The 25119-nt window shown below is 44.6% G+C and overlaps 1 pseudogene; it reads right to left on the bottom strand.

The window, feature by feature from the left end:
- Nucleotides 1-9577: 9577 nt before the first annotated feature.
- LOC126206640 (5S ribosomal RNA) lies at nucleotides 9578-9695 on the bottom strand (annotated as a pseudogene).
- Nucleotides 9696-25119: the final 15424 nt, after the last annotated feature.

Raw genomic sequence — 25119 nt, 5'->3', positions numbered from 1 at the left:
TCTACAAAAAGCGTTACCCACAATGAAACTGTAAACATCCTGTAAGTCTTTCATGCAATGTGACTAGTTGCCATGGGATAGTAATGAATCATTTGCTAACGGCTGTAGAGCCGAATTGTCAAAGTATGCAAACTGAAATAAAAGAACGTTTGTGGTGCTACACCTCGCTTGCCCACTACTGCTGCTAGCTAGTGCATCCGAAGGGAGGTGATACTGTACCGTGAGGCCTCGGAAGTGTCTGACGAGATCCTAGTCCGCAGCTCGTGGTCGTACGGTAGCGTTCTCGCTTCTCGCGCCCGGGTTCCCAGGTTCGATTCCCGGCGGGGTCAGGGATTTTCTCTGCCTCGTGATGACTGGGTGTTGTGTGATGTCCTTAGGTTAGTTAGGTTTAAGTAGTTCTAAGTTCTAGGGGACTGATGACCATAGATGTTAAGTCCCATAGTGCTCAGAGCCATTTGAACCATTTTGATGAGATCCTAATTACAGGCGTGAATCAAGCGCTCACTTAAAGATCGATTATTCTAAGCTTATCATGTGGGTATAGGTGAACAGGGAGGGCCATACCATAATCATAACAATAGGAGGAGGCCAAGAATGTATTTGCTGATTTACAAATAAACAACAAAACGAACACTAAGCATTTAGCCGCGCCGGATTAGCCGAGCGGTCTCGGGCGCTGTAGTCATGGACTGTGCGGCTGGTCTCGGCGGAGGTTCGAATCCTCCCTCTGGCTTGGGTGTGGGTGTTTGTCCTTAGGATAATTTAGGTTAAGTAGTGTGTAAGCTTAGGGACTGATGACCTTAGCAGTTAAGTCCCATAAGATTTCACACACATTTGAACTAAGCATTTAAATCGCACGGATTCAGTGACAGGTTTTTTATGTGATCAAGTGCCAATTGGAAATAAAATTTCGAGCACGATACCAAGAAAGTTACTACAGAGTCGAGACAAGCGCGTGTGAGAAATGCCGGATACGAGGAGGAACAGTGGAGCATGTTCGCGCTTTGCCTAGCCTGTAGGCCTTAGCCTCTCGCCATGTTTTGCAGACGGCAGCTTAGAGTTGCTTCCGATCGTCTGAATCACGTAGATCATTTACATCTCGCGAATAGTAAACGTCATACTCGATTTTGAAAGGCTCTGAATACTCTCATATGCCTCTGTGGCCTTAGAGCCAGGCTTTCGCCAACGTGGTGCCTACCACAGCTTCCTCTGTGATGGACACCGACTATGAGGAAACTACTTGTTGGCTCACAGTAGTGAGGCCGAGTGGCCCTGCAGGGTCCCATTTAATAATTCGGCTCTAGCAACAAAACAGCAGACTGTCAGGGTAGCGCATAGTTTCTATTGCCAACCTAAACAGCTGTTCCTACAAAAAGGTACGTTCGTATTACAAGTGTGTTCTGAGGGTACTATACAGACCTATTCTTTGCCGTTACCTGGCTGCTCTTTACCGTCAATTATCTCCCAGAAAGATATCGCTGCGTTTCTGGGGTCCTTCTTCAAACCCAATGAGTATCTTTAACGGTGGCTGCCATCTTGGTGGTCACCAATAAGAGGCTATTTTGCTACTGTAGTCTATGTTAAAAACATGGTTCGGACTGTTGCTGTTCTGAATGATTGTAACTCTCAAATAGCATTTTAAGTCAATATTCTCACAAAATGTCCCTTATTTTTATGTAATTAAACCTTGAAAATAGTTGGATTTCACGATTTGGTCTCTTGATCGAAAAGGTTCTGTTACTGACTGCAGCTCCGGTGACGTCACTGGCTAGTAGCAGGACGAAGTTGTACATATGTTGTAGAACTGTTAGCCGAAGTTACTAGTGTTCTACCGTGCTTTTTCTGCAAACAGTTTAGTTATTTTTAAGGAGCAATGGAAAGGAAGTTTGTGAAGGCAGATAGTGGAAACCCTCCGAAAGTTGATGCGTTAATGTTGTGTTAATTCTTTAAAAACAACCCAGATTTTTATGTTCCGGAAATAGCAAACGTTAAAACTGCACTGCATGGTGACGAAGACGAAAATACAGTGCCAACGCAATATGTCACGGAATTATCTTAATACTGAAGGAATCAAGAACTGGATTATTTGCTCGGACCGTACTGAAAAGGTTTTCCAGTGCAACTTATGAAAGCATGTAATAATAAAACACAGTGTAAAATGTTTCATTCAGCTGACATTTCTTATGTTAATTGCTGTGGTTGTTGCCAAAACTATTAGTTTTCCAGGTACCTCTTTTCCCAGTTTTCACATTTTCAGACAGCGAAGTAACACGTGTGGGGAACTGCAGAGCATAATGATGTTGGTTTTCAACAGCTATACACACAGCAGTTTTTTTCCTCCAGGTCATTAATTTAAGCCACTGGAAAATTATGTCTATAAACTATGCATTTGACGCAGAAGAACCTTAAAGTTTCTGTTATCCTACAGACTTAACTGCTGCCGAAACACTAGGCAGGACCAACTTCCATTTTTTCCTAATGCCCTGGTCTTATTACATTTGCTTGCAGGTTCCAAGCAATGTTCAACTTTTCTCTTTGTCAAAATCATACACCTTTACAACAGGTTCAATGGAGACAGTGGCAGGTGGCAAATCACTAACCCCAATGACTTGTTCGGGAAGAATAGTATGGTCGAAAATTGTTAAATGGTTCTCAGATTCTTCGGAATAAGATTTATGTCTGGCATGTAATACAGTTTCTTAACACCACTCTCGTGATGCATCTCAAACTGATGACGTGTAAAAATAAGCCAATAAATTAAAATAGAAATTAAAATGTAATATGATATAGAATTTAAAGCTCCTGTCCAACGGCATTATGATTAAACTAAAGAAGACAATAGTATTAGGTGAAGAAGAACAGGAAGGAAATAAATTTGCTCCGATTGAGGATCGATCTTGCAAACACTGCATAAGAAGCCCATCACGCTACCTATTACACTACAACCATATATGTAGTGTTTAGTTACATCGAAATGATCCTGAAAGAAGCGACCATTATCACGATTTGATCTCTACGAGCGAGTTGCAACCATATTTGAGCATTTTCTCCTTCTTTGGAAAACTCAAAAACAGTTTTTCAGGAGTTTTCGTAGAGCTATTTCTCCGATGCCGTACTACGCACCAATTATAACCGATTTTCCGAAAAGTAAATTCCAGAAATTAGATGCCACTCTGAATGATTTTTACGGCACTAAGAGCAGTGTGCTAGAAAGTGACGTCACAGGAATTACATAACTTAAATGTAGCTTTCTAGCGAGCTGTCAAATTATCTGAAAATTTTAATTGTATTATGAGCATAAACTAAGAGAGTTAAAAATTTAACAAGATTTGCAGAAAAAGAGCCAAATACCTATTACAGTTTGAAACACACTACAAAGAAATTAACAGGACCCAGAACTATTTCTATACAGAGGGCATGATGATTTGTAGTATCAGTCTCTCTCTCACTTCAGGGGCAGACAAAAAAATTGAGAGCCAATATTCAGATTTTAATTTATATCAAAAATTATACTATCACGCGGCCAAATGGCGAAAGTGTTAGGTGACAGTCACTCCCAAAAATAGAAGACTTAGCAAGAGATTACGTTCCTGTTGTGGCGGTCTAGTGTACCAAGTTTAATGCATGCAAAATCACTCCCTGAGTAACTGACTGCACAACCGGTACTCGAAAGGGTAATAAAATGGTATTTGGACGAGAAATTGCAGCTGACTGTGGGTGCGGTGAGAGAGCGCAGGTAGCAGGAGCCTTATCCCCGGGCAAGCGTCACCTGGCGGTCCCCGATTGGTCGTGTCCTCATTAGCGACGTTAATCGACTGGAGCAGCGCAGAGCACAGTAGAGGCACTCCCTCAGTCTGCTGTTGCAGCAGCAGGCTCCCTGCCGCGCTGGCCTCGCCAGTCTCGGAAGTGAAACTGCCGCTGTCCGTCATGACATCACACTGTCATTTCGAGGGTGAGCCAGTAACAAGGGCCGGCCGGTGTGACCGAGCGGTTCTAGGCGCTACAGTCTGGAACCGCGCGACCGCTACGGTCGCAGGTTCGAATCCTGCCTCGGGCATGGATGTGTGTGATGTCCTTAGGTTAGTTAGGTTTAAGTAGTTCTCGGTTCTAGGGGACTGATGACCTCAGAAGTTAAGTCCCATAGTTCTCAGAGCCGTTTGAACCATTTTTAGTAACAAGGCAGCAGTGATCAGGTTACGAAACAGGCTGCAGTTGAAGATAAATCCGTACTCTGTGATGCAGTGTAACACGTGTGTAAGACCGGGCATTCCTTATTATATTAGGGCAAGACGGTGCCAAGTGGTCAGTGCTGGAAAAGTGGCCATTGCATACTTTTTTCCCCTGAACAGTGCTAATGCCTGCTGGGTGGTAGTCACGCTAGTTCTAATTGTTGTGCAGCAAAATAATTCCGACGTAAATGCCAAAATTTTTTAAAGTTCTACTCAGCGTGCTCACAACCGAGGAGGCAAATCAGAATCTCAACACGGTGTACCGCCGATGTACCGTAAGAGAGGGCAACAGCACCATTGCGACACCACCTCCGGGTGAGAGAGCAAACACCACAAAGCTACATAACAGAGCAGTATGAAGTAACACCCCGTAACTTCAAGCGCCAGAGCGACACTGCAATGGTCAAACGTCGAAAACAGCACTTTATTTAGACGTTTACCATATGATTCAGTAGTTTACTTGTTGAGACCAGTTATAAAAACTTTAACTGTATTTGCTCTGTTTTATTTATGTACTGCGTTGAGTCGTTGAGGTGGTTACGATGTCCCTGGGAGGAGGGAAAGGACATAATGCCTCTAATACGAGTATCTCTATTGAATCACTGCGACTTGGACCAGCCTCATTATCGACAGTCTTCCACTCACTGTCATTCTGGCGTTTTTGCGAAATTCAGTCCTTTGATTTCTGTTTCCTCGTGTAATATTGCCGAGGCTGTTACGCTCCGCTTATATCGGCCGTCCATTCACCTTTTTTACTTTCTCTAACTAATACGGGTAGGGGCTCATGAGGGCTCCGCTTATATCGGCCGTCCATTCACCTTTTTTACTTTCTCTAACTAATACGGGTAGGGGCTCATGAGGAAAAATGTTTCTGAACGACAGAATTAAGCTAGATAAATGTTCTAGTAAAATAACACGCCGCCAAAAAAAAAATCGAATCGCTGGATAAGAAAGGACATGGTCAAAGCAGCATGCACGTTAGCAATAGCTCAACAGAAGTTAAAGAACATGGAGTTTCCGGTGATCAACACCGTCTCCTGAAGATTTAAATTAGCTCCGTAACACACCTATCATTGGTTTATACACTTATGACACTGACGTGAAGCTTTTGTTGTGCCAGGCCAGATTATTTAGCTGAACTACTGTTAATGTTGACTCCAATATTCGACTTAGCTTGGCAATTTCCAGGTGCTTTGCTTGTAATATTTCTTTTTAAGAATAAGTATTGAAGTGTATTATTCCAGTGTTACGCTGTTGTTGATTGGCATTTGAGAAAGTATAAGGTTGTTATTCAGTGAAGGCGACCGACTGCCACAATCGCTAGCGCCTATGGATGAAGTGTTCTTTTGCCTTAGTGAATGAGGAGTTCGGTCACTTATTTCCTTCCGCAATTTGTTTTCGTCCTGGAACTCTCCTGAAAGTCTCAATTTTTTCGGTACACATGAGAAAAGTAAACTGCAAATTACGACCCGTGTCTGAAATCGTCATTCGCCGAGGCAACAGAGCATCGCATTCATAGGAGACAAGGCCTGTTCACGCAGCAGCTGGCTCCATTTTCTCCACTGGCGATCGTGGCAATCAATCGCGATCATTGAGTAACAAACAACAATGCGAGACGTTACGCCTACGGTGCTTCAGCGCACGAAGTCACGTTTGCTGTCGAACGGGCGGTCTAATGGTACGCTCCAGCGCCGATAACTTCAACTTTCTGCAGCGTCGTTGGATAACGTTTCCGGACACGGGTTCCTATCCCGGATCAGTTCCACAAAACACCCTCCGCAACCCCGCGAAGTTTGTCATAACATTTGTATTACAGCATGTAGAGAAATCGTTTGAGTCAAAACTTTTCGCAGGAAAGAGTTTTCTGTTATAGGCAGTCAGATGCGTCTTTAGGAGAACAAATAAACGGTTTAATAAAATATAAATTGCGCACTTTTGGGGATTTTTAATGCTAGATCCCGACTGATGGCCTAAGCCGGAAGGACGCAAATTTGCAGTAAATCCCCTGCAAATAAGAGCAACGGCACAAGACTCATTCTGACCTGGCGGCGACGGGCCATTTTAGGTCGAGTGCGGCGCTGTGGCAGCTGCAGACACACATCACTGTGGAGGAGACGTTCCGGAGGGCACAGCGGCAGCCGCCGTCAGGAGCGCGGAGTGGCGATTAGCCGCCGTTGTCGCCACGTCACGCCACGCCGCCTAATGAGAGGGCGGCGCCACCGGCTCCAATTTCACGCGCCGCGACCGCGCACAGGACTCGCCGCATGCCGGCGCACTCTGGCGGCGGACCTCAAAGGCGGTCGGAAACCACCGGCAGGGTAGGGCGGGTGTGCCGGCCGAGCCATGGAGTCTGTGCTGTGCGGCTGCCGTCCACGTAATGAACGAATTTATAAACTTTTTGGAAGCTGCTCAATATGGCAAGTGGATAAAAAGCTTCTACGTCTGCATATATTATCTACAAACCACTGTGAAATGCTTGACAAATAAACAAAATAATCCAGAAGAACATAAACCATGACCAACCATTAAAGCAAGTGAACCCGAGTTTCCCATTGTTGCACGTATTAGAGCTTCTTCACCACCCATTCGCGTTTGGAGAGCTGTAAGGATGTCGTTAAATGCCACTGCAAGTGCTGTCATTAGTCTAACCTCCTCTTCGCCGCTCCAGCGGTTGCCATATTTAGGTGTGTACTACTGGCTACCGGCTACTGAAACTTCGAAGTCGGCTTTCGCGGGTTACTTACATGTTTATCTTCAGCGCCTGCCAATTCAGGTTTAGCAGCATTTCCGGATGTCTTTATTCGTGCGCGTACAATATCCACTGTAGGCCCTGTTCTTTACAGACGAATGTAAAAACTGGTTCAAGCCGACCTCGGGGGAGATCAGTTTCGATTACGTAGAAATTTTGGAACACATGAGGCAATACAGGCCCTACGACTTATCGTAGAAGATAGATTAAGGAAAGGCAAACCTATGTTTCTAGTATTTGTAGACTTAGAGAAAGCTTTTGACAATGTCGACTGGCATACTCTCTTTCAAATTGTGAAGGTGGCAGCGGTCAGATACAGGGAGAGAAAGGCTATTTACAAGTCGTACAGAAACCAGATGGCAGTTATAAGAGTCGAGGGACATGAAAGGGAAGCAGTGGTTGGGAAGGGAGTGAGACACGGTTGTAGCCTATCCCTCATTTTATTCAATCTGTGTATTGAGCAAGCAGTAAAGGAAACAAAACAAAAATTCGGAATTAAAATCCACGGAGAAGAAATAAAAACTTTGAGGTTTGCCGACGACATTGTAATTCTGTCAGAGACAGCAAAGGACCTGGAAGAGCAATTGAACGGAATGGATAGTGTCTTGAAAGGAGGATACAAGATGAAGATCATCAAAGCAGAACGAGGAATGTAGTCGAATTAAATCGGGTGATGCTGAGGGTATTAGATTAGGAAATGAGACGCTTACAGTAGTAAATGAGTTTTGCCATTTGGGGAGCAAATCTCCATAGATCTTACGATGACACTATCTGGACATAATAATAGGGGACGCTTCCTCTATGTTAATGTGTTTACTATTCGCGCTCTTGTCATAAATGTGGGGTGGGGTGTCGGAGTTCTGACTTCTGATGCACTATGGAAAGAGGTTCCATGCAACCAAATAACGGTTGAGCTGGAAATGAAGCAGACAGTGCACCAGTTGGGAATATTTAGAATGGGATTATTATTTGCTTCACAACGAAGGAAAACCTTCCAGAAACTTTGATGAAAATCGGGGATGGGAATTAGTCTTAATTCATTTCTGGGACGATGTCTTAGACAAAAATTATGTAAACCTAGTATATGTGCAAGTCTATTCGGTTTTGTGTATACAGAGTGAAGTGGACGAGCTTTTAGGCACGTACAATGCAGCCGTGTTGCTGCTGCCGAACCCCAGGCGACGCTGACAGCGGCTCCGCTCAGGCTGTACTTCATATCAATAAGATCGAAATGACAGCGAATGCAAGATGAGGAGTGGTTGTACGCAAGGCCATCGGCTTGAACACGTTCTCCTATCATTTCGTCCATTATAATTTCGATACACTTGTCGATGTTAGCTGGGTGTAAATCAAAAGTCTTTTTATCTCGACGATCGATAGGCGAACAGTCTATGATGACAACTTCGGTGTATGTCGCGTATTGCTTGTAGGCCCCTGCCCTGAGTTCCTCGGACGAGGTGTGCTTATCTGTTTTCCAGACGTTTCGCCAGCACGGCTGGCATTATCAAATGTTCAATATCCGTTGCTGGAGGTGAACTGCAGTCCAGTTCGCGGCCGCAGATTGTAAGTACTTTTCGTGTCAATCTCTGAGGGTATTCTCAGGTCATTATCGGTGTGGTTCTCCCATTGGTACCTGCAACTGTCGTTCGCTGCAACTTGGGAGTCCAGGATCCGTTTAGCTTCGGGCTCCTTCCTTTTTACTGTAACTATGGACATGGTTGATAATTTTTATGACTTCCCTAAACAAGAGGGTGTTGCAGTTCTTCTCTATAGTGAGATACTCAATGGCGGCGAATTTTATTATTCGGTCGGTCTCACACAACTCATGCTTCGCCACTATCGATTTCTTCGCTTTTCCCATTTATGATCGGTGACTGGTGTTAATGGATCATCCAGTCACTCCAACATAGACTTTCCCAGAGGTACAAGTTATATGGTATACTGCAAACATTGCAAGTGGATCAATACCAGGATCACCGAACATAGACGGTATTACAGGTACTGGAGAAATCGCTTGTCGCGGAGCACGCACTATTGTGAGACCGATCTCATAATTAAATTCCCTGACATGGAGGTTATCTCTGTGAAGAAGCCCTGCCATGCCCACTTGTTCAGGTAAGCCATGGAAATCCACAAATATGACAATACTTTCAATAAAAAGGAACAAAGCCTGAAGGTAAACGGGACCTGGATTCCTGTGCTGCAGTAAACGACCGAAGCAAGGGGGGAACCACAGCGATAATGACGAGGGAAAAGCCCTCAGAGTCTTGCGCGACAGATATGTATAATTCCAGATCACCACCAGCGATGGAGAGCTAAGCTTTGACAATGCCAGCCAGACGTGCTGGCGGAACGCCCATAAAACTGTTAAACAAATATCGACTGAGGAAGCTGAGACAGAAGCCAACGGGCAATACGTCTAGACAAGGCCACGTAAAGCACTCCGTCTTCAGGCCACAAATGGCCCATCGGGACCATCCTACCGACGGCTCATCCTCATCCTCCCGGTCGTCATGATGGTGTTCATTGACCGGAGCCGCTACTGTTCGGTCGAATAGCTCCTCAATTGGCATCACGAGGCTGAGTGCACCCCGAAAAATGGCAACAGCGCATGGCGGCCCAGACGGTCACCCACCCCAGTGCCGGCCACGCCCGACAGCGCTTAACTTCGGTGATCTGACGGGCACCGGTGTATCGACTGCAGCAAGGCCGTTGCCAATGCCACGTAACTCTCAACAACTGGTGTACCTCTCACGCGCAGGCTACATGCCGCGCGCAGTACAACTTCACTGCTACTAAGTGTGACTAGAATTACGTGGTATTGAGATTTGCAACGTGATCTACGAGGAGTGTTTTTTAAGTAAGTGCCGTTTTGAAATTAAAAAAAGACGTGCTAAGATATCTCAATAATATTATTTTTACATGAAAGCTTGTATCTTAATTTATGCACTGACGCCATTACAGTCTGATTCTTCCTTGTTTACGTTGTGTACTGAGTGTTTAAGATGCCTCCGATAATCGTTGAGTCCCGCCGACTGTGAAGTACGGGCTGTTATAAGATTTCTTAGTGCTAAAGGCCTAAAAGCGATCGATATTCATCGTGAAATCTGTGCAGTTTACGGAGAAAACATTATGAGTGATGGAATGGTAAGAAAGTGGGTGAGAGCATTTAAAGAAGGCCGCACAAATGTGCATGATGAACAACAGAGTGGGCGTCCTTCAGTCGTTAATGAAAGTCTGGTGCAGGAAATGGACAATAAGGTGAGAGAAAACAGACGCTTTACGATATTCTCCTTGCGGGATGGCTCCTAATGTTTCTCGTAGTGTTTTGTATGGCATTGTGACCGAGCACTTGAATTACCGAAAATTGTGCGCACGTTGGGTACCGAAAATATTGACGGATGTGCACAAAACCAAACGTTTAGACAGTGCATTGACTTTCCTTGACCACAACGACTGTGATGATTTCTTAAGCCACACTGTTACGGGCGATGATACATGGGTGGCCTACGTCTCACCAGAATAAAAGCAACAGTCCATGGAAGTTGAGCAAGGGCATCGTTTTGCTGCAAGACAATGCCCGTCCACATGTGGCGAATCAGACCAAAGATCTCATCACATCTTTTCGATGGGAAACTCTATATCATCCTCCGTACAGCCCCGATCTTGCGCCCAGTGACTACCATCTGTTCCTGCACTTGAAGAAACACCTGGGCGGGCAGCGTCTTCAAGACGATGACGAAGTGAAAACAGTGGTGATGGAGTGGTTAACAAGTCAGGCGGTAGACTTCTATGAGGAGGGTATTCAAAACCTGGTACAACCTTATGACAAGTGCCTCAACACTGACGGAAATTATGTAGAAAGGTAGAGTAAGGTACAGGCTTTCATGTAAAAATAAAATTATTGAGATATCTTAGCACGTCTTTTTTTAATTTCAAAACGGTACTTACTTAAAAAACACGCCAGTTGGTTAGATCAGACGCTGTATATTATAGTTCAGCCGATGTAAGTTGACGCCTAACAGTTGCACTGGGCTGGGCGCAGCAGCTTCGCGGGCCTAACTCAACCAATAACGTAACTCGATTTAGTAAACGTCTGTATGGGAACGCCCCAGTGTTGTCACAGCTCTGCAGTCGGCTACTGTTTTCGCATGCAGCCGTTAGCGCTTGGCTGTTAGCTGGCAACAGCACTGCGAGCTTTCGGGGTTATTCTTACACCGCCTCTGTGCTCATCTTCTTACTGCTGATTTGTGCTGTTTTATATGCAGAATCGACGAGCTGTGTGGAACATTCCTCGGCATTTAGTCTCCTCCCACCCCTTAAACCAAGTAGCACACATTCGATCATAAATATACATGTTTCAATAGCTTCGATTTTTCAATTTATTTAGCTTTAAGTGCACTCATTTGAACGCACATACACTCTTAAGAAAAAAAAGACGCTCCACGAATGAATTATTCGAATGGGACCTGGACTCTCATTGACTGGAGTAGGATTGTCTTCAGTGATGAGTCCCGCTTCGAAATGAGCCCCGATGACAATGAAGACGTGTCTGGAGACTCCCCAGACAGTGTGGGATACCAGCCTGACTGTTGCCCGCCATATGGTTCGACAACCAGAAGTGATAATCTGGAGTGCCATTTCTTTTCATAGCAGGACCCATTCGTTTGTCATCCGCGGCACCCTTACAGCACAGCAGTACGTCGACGATATTCTACGTCCCGTTTTGTTCCCCTTCATGACAAGCCATCCTGGGGTTACATTTCACCAAGATAATGCCCGCCCGCACACGGTAAGAGTTTCTGCTGCTTGTCTTGGTGGTTGCCAAACCCTACCTCGACCAGCAAAGTCGCCATATCTCTCCCAAATAGAGAAATTCAAATCAAATGGCTCCAAGCACTATGGAACTCAACATCTGAGGTCATCAGTCCTCTAGACTTAGAACTACTTAAACCTAACTAACCTAAGGACATCACATACATCCATGCCCGAGGCAGGATTCGAGTCTGTGACCGTGGCAGCAGTGCGGTTCCGGATTGAAGCGCCTAGAACCGCTCGACCACAGCGGCCGGCTCCCAATTGAGAACGTTTGGAACATTATGGGTAGGGCCCTAGAATCAGCTAGGGATCTTGACGGTCTAACGTGTCAGTTGGGCAGAATTTGGCACGATATCGCTGAGAAGGAGATGCAGCAACTCTTTCAATCAGTGCCAAACCAAATAACTGCCTGCATAAGGGCCATTTGTGGACCAACGCGTTACTGCTTTGCTCATTTTGTGACGCTGTTTCTCTTGAATAAATCATCCAGTTTTTCTGAAATTGTAATGATTTTTTTGTCTGAATATGTACATGGCTTCTACTGATACCGTCCCATTCGGATAATTCGTTAGTGGTGCCTTTTTTTAAATTTTTTGTCTTAGAGTGTTCATGTCATCGTATAAGCGATTGCTCTGCTTGGTAAGCACACTTGAAAATGACAGTTTGAAATTGGTCAACAGTGGTGAATAAAACTTTCTCGCTCACCACGATTTCCTTTAATCGATGTTTGTTGGCGAGACACAAGAACAATAAAATACAATATCTAGAGATAAAAATCGTGTTTCTCTCACTGTGTCAGAATTAAGGGAGTAAAGTGCGGCCATTTAAGATCTCATCGGCTAGAACGAATCAGAAGTCATTAAGGGGAGGTTTACAATGTTTGGCCCGAAAAAAGCATGTTTTTTGAGAATTTTTTTCTCGGGATGTGTTATAGATATCAATGTCAAATTTGGTCAAAATGTTTATTGATATTTCCTCTACAAACTGGAATTTTTTCTACCGGAAATGTTGAAGAGCAAAGGCGGAAGTGCCATCGGAACGAAACAAAATTTCGATATATACCTCCACGCGCGATATGTCACAGGTCAACCGGCTCGTCTGAAATCAAAATTGAGTTGACGTTAGCGAAGTACGAGGGCGGTTCAGAAAGTAACCTCCGATTGGTCACAGTGCGGGTTGTGGGGGGAGTAGCGACGCCATCTGTGCGTTCACGCACTCAACAGGTCAGTCGGCATCAAGCCGTGGTCGAGTGAACGTCGTACCTGCGCTAGTTTAGTTTTTGTGGCAGTTTGAAATGTGTGCTGCAATAGAAAACCCCGCCAAATGTGAAGTGCGTGCTGTCATAAGTTTTTTTACAGCCAAAGGATATTCTGCAGCAGCTATTCATCGTGAGCTTTGTGCTGTGTACGGACCAAGAGTTATGAGTGAAGGAGTTGTCCGTGAATGGGTACGTTTATTTAAAAGTGGACGAGAAAACGTTCATGATGAAGAGAGGAGTGGTAGACCATCATTGGTGACTGACGAACTCGTTCAGACAGTTGATGCAAAAGTGGGACGTTATCAACCATCCACCTTACAGCCCAGACCTGGCGCCAAGTGATTATCACCTCTTCATGCATTTGAAGAAATGGCTCGGGTCACAGCGGTTTGATGACGACGAAGAGCTCAAAGATGCGGTCACAGGCTGGCTCCAGGCACAAGCGGGTGATTTTTATGCAGAAGGAATTTCAAAGCTTGTGAAGAGATACGATAAGTGTCTCAATCGCTATGGAGACTATGTAGAAAAATAGTGCAAAGACGTAGTTGTAAGATGTATATATTAAAATATTTTTATTTAACTTGGTGTATTTTTTTAAATCAACCGGAGGTTACTTTCTGAACGGCCCTCGTATATAAGACTGCTTAGGAGTTGTACCTCGCTTAAGTTATTTGGACTATATGAAACAAAATGGCGGCTATTTGAAAAAAAATAGTTTTTTTCATCGATTTTTCAACTTCGTCGGCAAAGTCAAAATATTTATAGTTGATGGATGGGAATAAAAGTGATACAGCTCCTAGACAGTTTAGTTAGCTTCGTCGGAAACAGAGAATCATGGCAATCGGTTCAGTACGTTTGAAGTTACCATACCGCACGATAAAAAAAAGTAATTTCGAGAAAAACGCGTTTGAAGTTTTGACTACATATAAATGCAATATTATGCAACTTACGTTCAATATGCTATTCCGGGTCCATAAACTAGTCCGTCCTCTTTCTCATAGAGGGCGTCCTGCTCGATCTGGGCCATTTGCGCTGCTCCAGAGCCGCTCGTATGCCCGGTGACAAGCGGTTTTCGGCCGCTTGAATCCGATGGTCGTCCGAATGCTTGGCGAACTGCGTCGAATAGAGTCCCAGAGTGACGTCCATCGTTGTCATAGTCTTCAGAATTGCTGAATATCCTTCGTTGAAGCTGCTCACTGCCAGGAAAGTGGCAATCACCACAGTCTTCGAACCAGAATGCAAATGCTTGGAGGCTAACTTCCAAACACACGCGTTCAAACTTTCATTTGAATTTTGTGTGTTTCCTCCCAAGCAGCGGTTCAATAACTCGTCCTCCGAAAGAAAAAAACTGATGCGTGAGAAAGGCCGACTTCAGGCAGGAGCATTTTTTTGTTCTACAGCGAATAACAAAAATTTGCGTCCCGTATTCGGAAAAACAGTTTCAGGGGTGGATTCGAAACACTTTTATGGATCCAAAAATGCAATTTAAACAGAATCGATTTTTTTGAACCAAAAGATAGTAAACATCGCCTTAAGACAGCTTTCAACACCAGAACAAGCCGTTTAGAAGCACTGTAGCTTGTGCAGTCAGTACGTGAAGTTCCAGACCCGGAGCACATTTACTGTCAGCCGCCCGCCACGTCGATCCGCACAGAGCGGGCGGTCGCCCTTGGCAGTGGCGGCGCGCTGGCGCTATCTACCGTGTACACGCGGCCCTATTGAGAGCGTCGTGACCGGCCGGCCTGCAGACAACCATCTGCGCCCGCCGCGCTTTCCCTTCCGCCACCGTCTGGAAACAATGAACGCCCGCTGCCCGACAAAAGGAGTTGTTTGCGCCTCCTGAAAGGCGGCGGCTTCCTGCGCTACGGGCGCTAGATGCTATCCGCTGCGGCGCGCTCTTCCGTATTCCTGGCGACGTGAGGGCGCACAGCGCCACAGCAGCAATTACTCTGATGAAAAGCCCAGCGCCGGACCCTGCAGCCGCGCCCGTCGCTTTTCAAATCTTGAGAAAGGAAGGAGGTCAAGTCGACGATAACTTGAGAAAGGGTGTCTTCTTCTGGAAGTCTGTTTGCGTTACCATGTTAAAACTTACCATGTGATCGTTAAATAATCAGCAACACATCGGCTACATATGTATCTACATTCCACAAGACACGTTACGGTGTGTGGCTGAGGGTACATCTGATACCACTGACATTTCCCCCATTCCCAGTTCCATTCACGAAAGGCTGTCGATAAACTTGGGTATGATCTCTAATTTCTCTGATTATCTCGTTGAGGGTGATTTCGCGAGGTATATGATGGAGGAAGTGATACACGTTTCCCGACTATTATCCGGGTGATGGCTCGTATTTTCAACCGTAAAACTCTCCGTGTTACACAACGCCTCTCTTGTACCGTCTGCCACTGGAGTTTGTTGAGCATCTCCATAATGCTTTCGGGCTTATTAAACGATCCCATGAAGAAACAAGCCGCTCTTCTTTGCTTCTACTGTATCTCTATCTCTTCTATTAATTCACCTGGGTAAGGGTCCCGGACTAGTGGGCAATGCTCAGTATTTTTTTGCGGATGAATTAAAATTTCTTAGAATTATTCTAATGAATCTCAACTCGACATCTTTTTTCCTACAGTTAATTTTGTGTGGACATTCCAATTCGAGTATTTCTGTACGGTTACTCCTAGGTGTCTTACGGTTGAATATTTTGTCGATTGAGAACAGCATCAGGAGGGCTCCGATTGTTGATAAAGATAAATAAAGCAGTTTACTGCGACGGTCACTTACATTCCCAATATGCGTTTCGTTTCACGTCATTTTCTTCAGGTGGAGAATTGAGTAATTACATTGCTGGTCTTCATGAAGAGCATAGACGCCTTTTCACAGCAGCACACCAAGTTGGTTCAAATGGCTCTGAGCACTATGCGACTTAACTTCTGAGGTCATCAGTCGCCTAGAACTTAGAACTAATTAAACCTAACTAACCTAAGGACATCACACACATCCATGCCCGAGGCAGGATTCGAACCTGAGACCGTAGCGGTCGCTCGGTTCCAGACTGTAGCGCCTAGAACCGCACGGCCACTCCGGCCGGCCGCAAACCAAGTGCAAGGTTGGTTATGTTGCGTCTTTTGGTGGTCATAAATCTGACTTTTCAATAAACCACTGTTAAACATACAAAACATGTATTTGTAAGAGTAAATTGTACTTACAAGGAAAGTAGCGTCGAGGAAAGTGCTGCATGCTGCCATTAGTTGCATGTGCTGTTCACTACACATTTGTTTACACTGTCACTTCAATGATGATATATATGTCAGAGATATACATTTTGCATTGAATACAAAGATAACTGAATAGTTTAATAGCTGGAACTTTGCTGTTCGTTTACCGTATATCACAGTCCAGCTACCATATTAAAATGGTTGTATGTAAATAAATGTTTTATTTTTTATTTTAAATACATGGATGGCCTTTAAAAGGATATGCACATGTACGAAAGCACGAGAGAATTTGATCAATGAGAAGAGCATAATTTAATTAAGCGAGTTGTTAATGGATTTCGATTTCTTACCAGTTATAAATTTAAAGAAGAAAAAGCTAAACAGCTAACAACATAATGATGCCTATGTCAGATATTAATCATTTACACTAGATTAAAAAATTTTTCCCTTATATGTTACATGTTTATAATTCTTACGTTTTCCTTGTGTTACTGGGTTGATTAAAGCAGATCGTACATACACATGGTATCTCTCATGAGAGTGGTCAGGCGTATCTTCTTAGATGTTACGGTAGATATTCGCAGTTTGCTTTTTGCAATGTGTAGCTCTAGTCATAACAAGCAAACGCTGCTAATAAAATCTTTCATGCGACGCCCAGTGCCAAGAGGAAATGTCGGTTTGTTTCACGTTAGCTATACGTAAAAAGAGTCTGGCATCTATATGCCCTCAAGCAATTTCATTCTACAGTTAAAGAGTTGTACCACCGCTAACATGGATAAATTAATAAATGAAAAATAGCTCCAACTCCCCCATTCTAGTTGGGTATCTATATGGCACACCTGCTAATTTTTATATGGTTGAAGTAAACCGAGCTCCTCGGGGATCTTATTTCGGACGGATAGCGTTTTGACTGTACTTATACCATTTAGTGTTGTAAGATGGCAAGAACTATGCCCCTTACATGAAGTCATTAAAGATCACCTAACTCACGTTGAGCGAACAGTAGGGCTGAACAAAATGACTGACAAGGCACAATGCATCTTGTAGAGGGTATAGTATGGATGTAGTGGAATAATTAATGTCAGGTGATGGTTTTAAAGTAATTCACATGACATGAAATCTACGTGGAAACGAGTCGATTTACTGGACGCTAGTTTACCCCAGGGAAGTATTTAGAATTGACCGTGGCCGGATGGGGAATGGCGAAGGGAAGCGACAATAGGCAGCTTAGGGTGGCTCAAGTTCTGAGAAAGCGGTAACGCGGCGCGGCCTCCAGCCGCCTTAAGATGAGTGACAGCATGGGTGGTTGACCCCGACCCCATGCTGATGTACTGGGAAACAGACGGAGAACTTTACGCCTGTTGATAAATGTCCGTAGTCCCGTTTTCTGTGAAACGTGCGAGAAAGCCCCACACAGCTACGGTGGAGCGGTCAACAGAGGTTAAAATATGCGTGTTCGTGACTATAGCAACTTCACGGTGAATTCACGGTCCGCAGAGCCTGAAGTAAATCAGGTGAAGAGCGACAGTATGAAATACGCCGGCCTCCGATGGGAACATAGGACCAAGGAATTTGAAGTACTTTCCTGGGAGTCAGAATTCCGGAAAACTTGGTGTTTGTTCAGACGCTAATCTTGATGGGTGGCCTGGGAGGAGCTATATAGCAGAAGTTGAGAAGAAGGGAAATTTTGTGGGAATTTGTTCACTTCCCAGAGCAGGAATTGGTCAGCGTTGGGAAGCGACACATAATTAACGCGACTTGCGCTGCAATTGGCGTAAGTGATTTTGCTGGAGGGGAAACCGAGGCAAAGAGCGGACTGTGAGAAGTCTCCGTAGAAGTCTTCCGTTCCCAGCTTGCCTAGAGTGCGGACGTGGCGCTCTTTACTCCGCTTGCCTGAGAAAGAGTGAGCATCTCTGCAGTTTAGGACTTATCAAATGGCACGATTGAGCTTGGAGATAGGAAGTTTTGGTTCAGCTACGTACTGAGCAAGACAGCTAGGAGTGAATAGACGAGCGCAGCCTTGCAGCACCACGAGGTCGGTCGACGTCCACACAACGACGCCGCTCCGCCACGCTGAATTCGGTGATATTGCCCCCTCTCCGGCCACTGATTAATTTGTTGGATCACCTCGGCAGAGTTTCCACGAGGGTTTCATGGGCCGTGTATTGTAGAATTCTTCTCACACTTCGCATTACGCCTGGGTTAGTCGATAGGAATTACTTTTGATTTATCGCGCTTTACTCCACGCAAACGCAATTTATTACCACTGCCTGTTAGGAGATTCATGTAATGTGTTGATTGAAGGTCGTGAGTTAAAATAAATCTGCGCTAATCGACTGCATCTGTTTTCAATCAAGTAGTTGAAATCCCAAGTCATTTTCTTAATTAATTTTATGTTCAACATTTGCATCTGGTGTTCAATAGCTGAATATAACATCAATGTGCACCCCTTTTTAATTAAAAGGGATCAATTCTGAATCAATTAATGTCAACACTGCCACCGCAGTTCAATCAGGAGTCACAGGGCCTTATTACTTCCTTTGCGTTATCCGATATTGCGGCAGTTTTGCACTCTCCGTTGATCTGTAAGTCAATTAGCTGGGGTGAACACACACCAAAACCAGATAAATGACGGGTGCGGTGTTACAGTGTTACGGCTAGAAATTTCCAGTTGCAGTTATGTTTCTACTGTTCTACACTAATGCACACTCAGCTAGCTATTCCATGTGGAACAGTCTTCGTGACTTAGTGAAATTAATTTTAATACAGTTATGTTTACTGGCAAAAGATACAAAGGAATATAGTAACCGAATGGGACTTAGGGAAACCACGATCAGTTCTTGATTGCCTCCCACTCTATCTACAACTTTTATCGAAAGTAGTGTTTCTGGGATTGGCTATCAGCGTCAAGATAATGGATTTCCCGTGGACTCTTAATGGCAGACGATGGAAAAGAAAGAATGAAGGAAGGAAGATTAAGTTTTTACACCCCGTTGACGACGAAGTCATTTGAGCACAAGCTCTGAATAGACACCGGCATGGGAGGGAATCGGTCGTGTTCTCAAATATGCCACTCCCGAACTCACCTTGAACGATTTAGGAAATCCATGGGAAACCTAAATCCGAATGGCTCGTGAGTGATTTGAGCCCCACTCCTCCCGAATGCGGCCCTAGCACCGCTTCATGCTATTCAGATAAAGAAGTTAGCACAAGAAAAATAGTGTTAAAATACTTGAAAGTAATAGGACAGTGAAAGACATATGCTTCCGAAATGAGTCACAGTAGTAAACAAATGTAAAAACAACTGTAGCAAAGACCTTTTTATAGTTAGTCCGACACAAGCATGGATAACTAGTTGTATTTTCTACTATGATATATACTCATATTTATTCCTTTTCCTACCAGTTATTTTCACCTTTATGCCAATTTTTATTTGGTAACACTTGAGTGGTTGATGGGATACGTATGTCCCACTGCGCAATGGTATGCTTACATCTCACGACTGTCGAATGCTAGAATCTAGCGAGGTGCTTTTGTAACTTGGAGAAAATACTACGTGCTGTGGGATGAATATATAGAAATGTGTGAGCGATCAAATGGGGATGAGTGTCTTTATAAGCAGCACTGAGCGTCTGTTTCAGGAAAGTGAGGTCAGATAACCATCTTCTCCATTCCAAGTATGTCTGAAGTAACTGACTGTATTTTCTTATACATATTAGACATAGTTTTGAAATGTTAAGACGCACCTCAGTAGTTCTGCTGGTTTGTACATAATCTTAATGTAGTGCGACATATATACTCCAGCAAATTTTATGGAATGTAGAAAACAGTGGTGTGTGATACGTCAAAGCCATCTACAGATGTTATGTTGAAAACTCGTGTGCAATATTTCATTTTTTCTCGTTGTCAGGAGAATAAATGTGTTTCGGTACTGATACTCTTTCCACAGCTGAAGTCCTGATAAAATCATTCTAAAATGAAAAATTTACCTCTGAATGTCCTAGGTCCACACGAAAACATGGACTTAGTTAGGTTTGTAGGACACATGGACACAGTGAAAGTGTATTATTTATCACAAAGGAGGATAATTTTTTACCTTTCATTTTTCAAATATATACAAAATAAATTTTAACTATGAAAGGGTTAATTTGTAGTAAGTAGCAATCTTTAGTCAGCTTTGACATATTCTGAGTTGTCAACTGTGAGTTCATTTCGGAAGCTTACAGCTCTTCTAAGCGTCCGCCACATTAAAATGTCTCGCGTGCTACAGGGAAACAAGCTTGATTCTGGAGCTGGAGGTCTTGCGTGGCGAAAAGGCATGCAATACACGCTCGGTGAAAACTCAATTCCAGTTCGGCAGTAACTGTGGTACGAGACTACACTGTGAATGGCTTGGCGGCTAAGCAGTTTAGTTGGTAACAGGCACCATCAGATACAAATAACTGCTAAATAATCACGGCGCTTACGCGCGAGAACGAGCTCACAAACTGAGTTACGCTCCGAGGAAGCACATTCAGTAAGTCGTGAAAGCCAAGCACATCGTTACCAATATTACTGTTTAGATTTCATATTGTATCTCAAAAACGCTGATTCACCCATGAAAATGGTATTTTCGCATGAAAATTGTTTAATATTTACACTAGGGAGCGTTTAATTTTCAGTCTGTTTAGTTTCATGTAGATAAACACAGCATTAGCGACTGATGTTGAAGTGTTGCTGGTGATCGATCGCAGAACTGCATTCTTTGAATCTCGATAATGGAAACGATGTTGATTGGCGAAGGCGAGGCGAGCTGGGGACGCAGAGTTCCTTATCATCAGAACGAGCGCGTGTGTGTACGCACCGCGTTCTGACCATATGTCACCAAACATGTCTCCGTACTTGCCACATTATGTATTGCCTTTAGCACGTAACACAAAGAGAGCGAAATTTACTCTGTTGATACGTCCCAAAAATCTTTTTCATGAATATTGGAGAAGGAGTCAGAAATAGTTTTTCTCCTGCCATCAAATTTCCCATCCACCTTAAGATTACATTAGATTAGAGATATTCAAGGACGCAGAACATATCATAAAACAACAATACGTAATACATATTCACGAAAAGAGAAAGAAATATGCCAATCTACCTTCCACAGATCCTAAATGAAATGGTCTCCACGGATCTGAAATAAGCAAAAAAATCTTAAACCTATTTTCGTTCAACAGATAGTAACAAAGCTACCACAAACACGTAAATATATATACGTGTAGTTCACATCGCAAAAGTAAGATAAGGGAAATGAAGTTACATTAAGCAGTCAGAGAATGACTGGGGACTTCTTAAATGTGTTACATCTCATTATAAAAAGTAACGGCAACAGCACTCAGTATGAGACCTCACAAAATTTTAGTTACTGAAAGTGACATTTATTTTCATATAATTTTTTTAACGAGTCACAACTTTCACGTCAGTTAAATACCGTTTTGCGCAAAACTGACACTGCATAGTTTTTGTATACAAAAAAACCTGTATGCTCATGGTTTTCCATTTGGAGGAGAGAGGTTCAAATTCCGATCCAGCCATCTTGAACCAGGTTTTTCACGGTTTTCTTGGAATACTTTTGGCCAATGCTGGTGTAATTCCTTCATAGGAGACTGGGCCGATACTGTGCCTCACCTGCACCGAGTCAGAACTCACGCAGTGTCACTGAAGACATCTACGTTATATGAGCAAAAATATCTGGACATCGTAAGCAGTTCGGATCTGACCGCTAGATGCCACGACAAGCGGACCCGCCAGTATAAAAAGAGGCAGGGCGTATTGCGCTGCCAGTAGAGAGGGGGTAACAACAGGATTGGCAGCTCAGGGGAGCTCAGTGACTTCACTGTATGTCACCTAAGTAACAAATCCATCATGCTACATTTCAACCCTTCTGTAAATGCCCAAGTTGTCTTTTGGTGATACCATCGTGAAGTGGATACGCGAAAGAATAACTATAGCTAAACGAAGATCAGACAGTTCTCATATACGAAATTAGAATTATATTAATACCTTCAAAAAAAAATGGTTCAAATGGCTCTGAGCACTATGGGACTCAACTGCTGAGGTCATTAGTCCCCTAGAACTTAGAACTAGTTAAACCTAACTAACCTAAGGACATCACAAACATCCATGCCCGAGGCAGGATTCGAACCTGCGACCGTAGTGGTCTCGCGGTTCCAGACTGCAGCGCCTTTAACCGCACGGCCACTTCGGCCGGCCTATTAATACCTTCAGCTCCTGACGGGCGTCGATATATATCAACGGGGAAAGGTGAAAATACACTCCTGGAAATTGAAATAAGAACACCGTGAATTCATTGTCCCAGGAAGGGGAAACTTTATTGACACATTCCTGGGGTCAGATACATCACATGATCACACTGACAGAACCACAGGCACATAGACACAGGCAACAGAGCATGCACAATGTCGGCACTAGTACAGTGTATATCCACCTTTCGCAGCAATGCAGGCTGCTATTCTCCCATGGAGACGATCGTAGAGATGCTGGATGTAGTCCTGTGGAACGGCTTGCCATGCCATTTCCACCTGGCGCCTCAGTTGGACCAGCGTTCGTGCTGGACGTGCAGACCGCGTGAGACGACGCTTCATCCAGTCCCAAACATGCTCAATGGGGGACAGATCCGGAGATCTTGCTGGCCAGGGTAGTTGACTTACACCTTCTAGAGCACGTTGGGTGGCACGGGATACATGCGGACGTGAATTGTCCTGTTGGAACAGCAATTTCCCTTGCCGGTCTAGGAATGGTAGAACGATGGGTTCGATGACGGTTTGGATGTACCGTGCACTATTCAGTGTCCCCTCGACAATCACCAGTGGTGTACGGCCAGTGTACGAGATCGCTCCCCACACCATGATGCCGGGTGCGGTCCCCTACGGCACTGCGTAGGATCCTACGGTCTTGGCGTGCATCCGTGCGTCGCTGCGGTCCGGTCCCAGGTCGACGGGCACGTGCACCTTCCGCCGACCACTGGCGACAACATCGATGTACTGTGGAGACCTCACGCCCCACGTGTTGAGCAATTAGGCGGTACGTCCACCCGGCCTCCCGCATGTCCACTATACGCCCTCACTCAAAGTCCGTCAACTGCACATACGGTTCACGTCCACGCTGTCGCGGCATGCTACCAGTGTTAAAGACTGCGATGGAGCTCCGTATGCCACGGCAAACTGGCTGACACTGACGGCGGCGGTGCACAAATGCTGCGCAGCTAGCGCCATTCGACGGCCAACACCGCGGTTCCTGGTGTGTCCGCTGTGCCGTGCGTGTGATCATTGCTTGTACAGCCCTCTCGCAGTGTCCGGAGCAAGTATGGTGGGTCTGACACACCGGTGTCAATGTGTTCTTTTTTCCATTTCCAGGAGTGTACGTGCCCCGACCGGGACTCGAACCCGGGATCTCCTGCTTACATGGCAGACGCTCTATCCATCTGACAGACCGAGGGCACAGAGGAAAGCGCGATTGCAGGGACTATCTCGCGCACGCCTCCCGCGAGTCCCACATTCTCACCTTGTATGTCCATCTACTACATTCGTAGTGTTCCACCACAACACACCAATTAATAGTGGAAGACATTCTTACCAAGTCCCGTAAGAGTTCGGGGAATATGTGTGCATCCGCACAGAAGAAGAAGGTCATGGCCGGTATTACCGGAACTATATTCTTACATTGATATGATGTCTGTTCTTTCGGACATGTCCGAAAGAACAGACACCATATCAATGTAAGTATATAGTTCTCATATACTGTCGGACAGGGACCGTCGAGCATTGCGGAGGGTGGATGCATAAAATCTCACAATATTAGCGCAAGGAAACACTCGTTTATTCCACAGTGCTACCAGCGACCAGCTAAGTTAAAAAGAATGGGGTACAGTGCTCGAGCAGCCCCCCGTAAGCCACACATTTCTGTAGTCACAGCTAAGCGACACTTGAGGTCGTGTAAAGAGAGCTGCCACTGGACAATGGATGGCTGTAAACGAGTGATTTGCAATGATGAATCACGGTATACGCTGTGGCAATACGGTGGAAGTGTGGCGAGTGGAAGGTGAAAGGTTTGGCGAGTCCCTCAAGAACTTTGCCACGTGTGTTCCGTGGATAGCATGTGGTTCTCGTATTTCGCTTAAGAAAATGACAAACGCGGAAGCATATGAACAAATTTTACAGCACTATGTAGAGCGTAAAGTAGAGGGCCGGTTCGGAGACGATTCCTGTTTGTTTCTGCATGACAGTGCAACCAGTCATGAAGCATCACGACTGATGCAATGGTTTGTGGACAGTAACATTCTTGAAATAACTCACCTGCCCAGAGTCTCGACCTGAACTCAATGGAACACCTTTGGGATGAGTCAGAACGTCGGATTTGCTCCAAACCCCAGGGTCGAACATCACTATCATCTCTGGTTTGGCTCTTGAGGAAGAGTGGCCTGCCATTCCTCTACAGATATTCAGATTTCTCACTGAGCGTGTCCCCAGCAGCTTTCATTCCACCAGAGAGGCGTAGGGTGGACACACCATACATTAATGCCCTCTGACAGGGGTCTGTATACTTCTGATCGTATAATGTACATCGAAAGGAAGTTAATCCTGAAGGTCCTCCTCTCCATCAGCTCGATTGATCACAATCGCTGTGTTGTTCCAAAGGTGCTGCGATTCAGGTGTATGCGATTGTAATCTTGTTTTCATTCCCATTAACCTATTTTTGTCCTAATTTATCACGAGTAGCAACGCAAAGGCGCAACATGTTTAATTTACGACTTTCATGCTACTGCTTCCCCATAAAAACGACGTGGAATGTTCTCCAAA

The sequence above is a fragment of the Schistocerca nitens genome, chromosome 1, assembly GCF_023898315.1.
Source record: "Schistocerca nitens isolate TAMUIC-IGC-003100 chromosome 1, iqSchNite1.1, whole genome shotgun sequence".
In the NCBI taxonomy this organism is placed as follows: domain Eukaryota; kingdom Metazoa; phylum Arthropoda; class Insecta; order Orthoptera; family Acrididae; genus Schistocerca; species Schistocerca nitens.
Note: the sequence above shows the minus strand (reverse complement) of the source record. Positions and strands in the feature narration are given on the sequence as shown.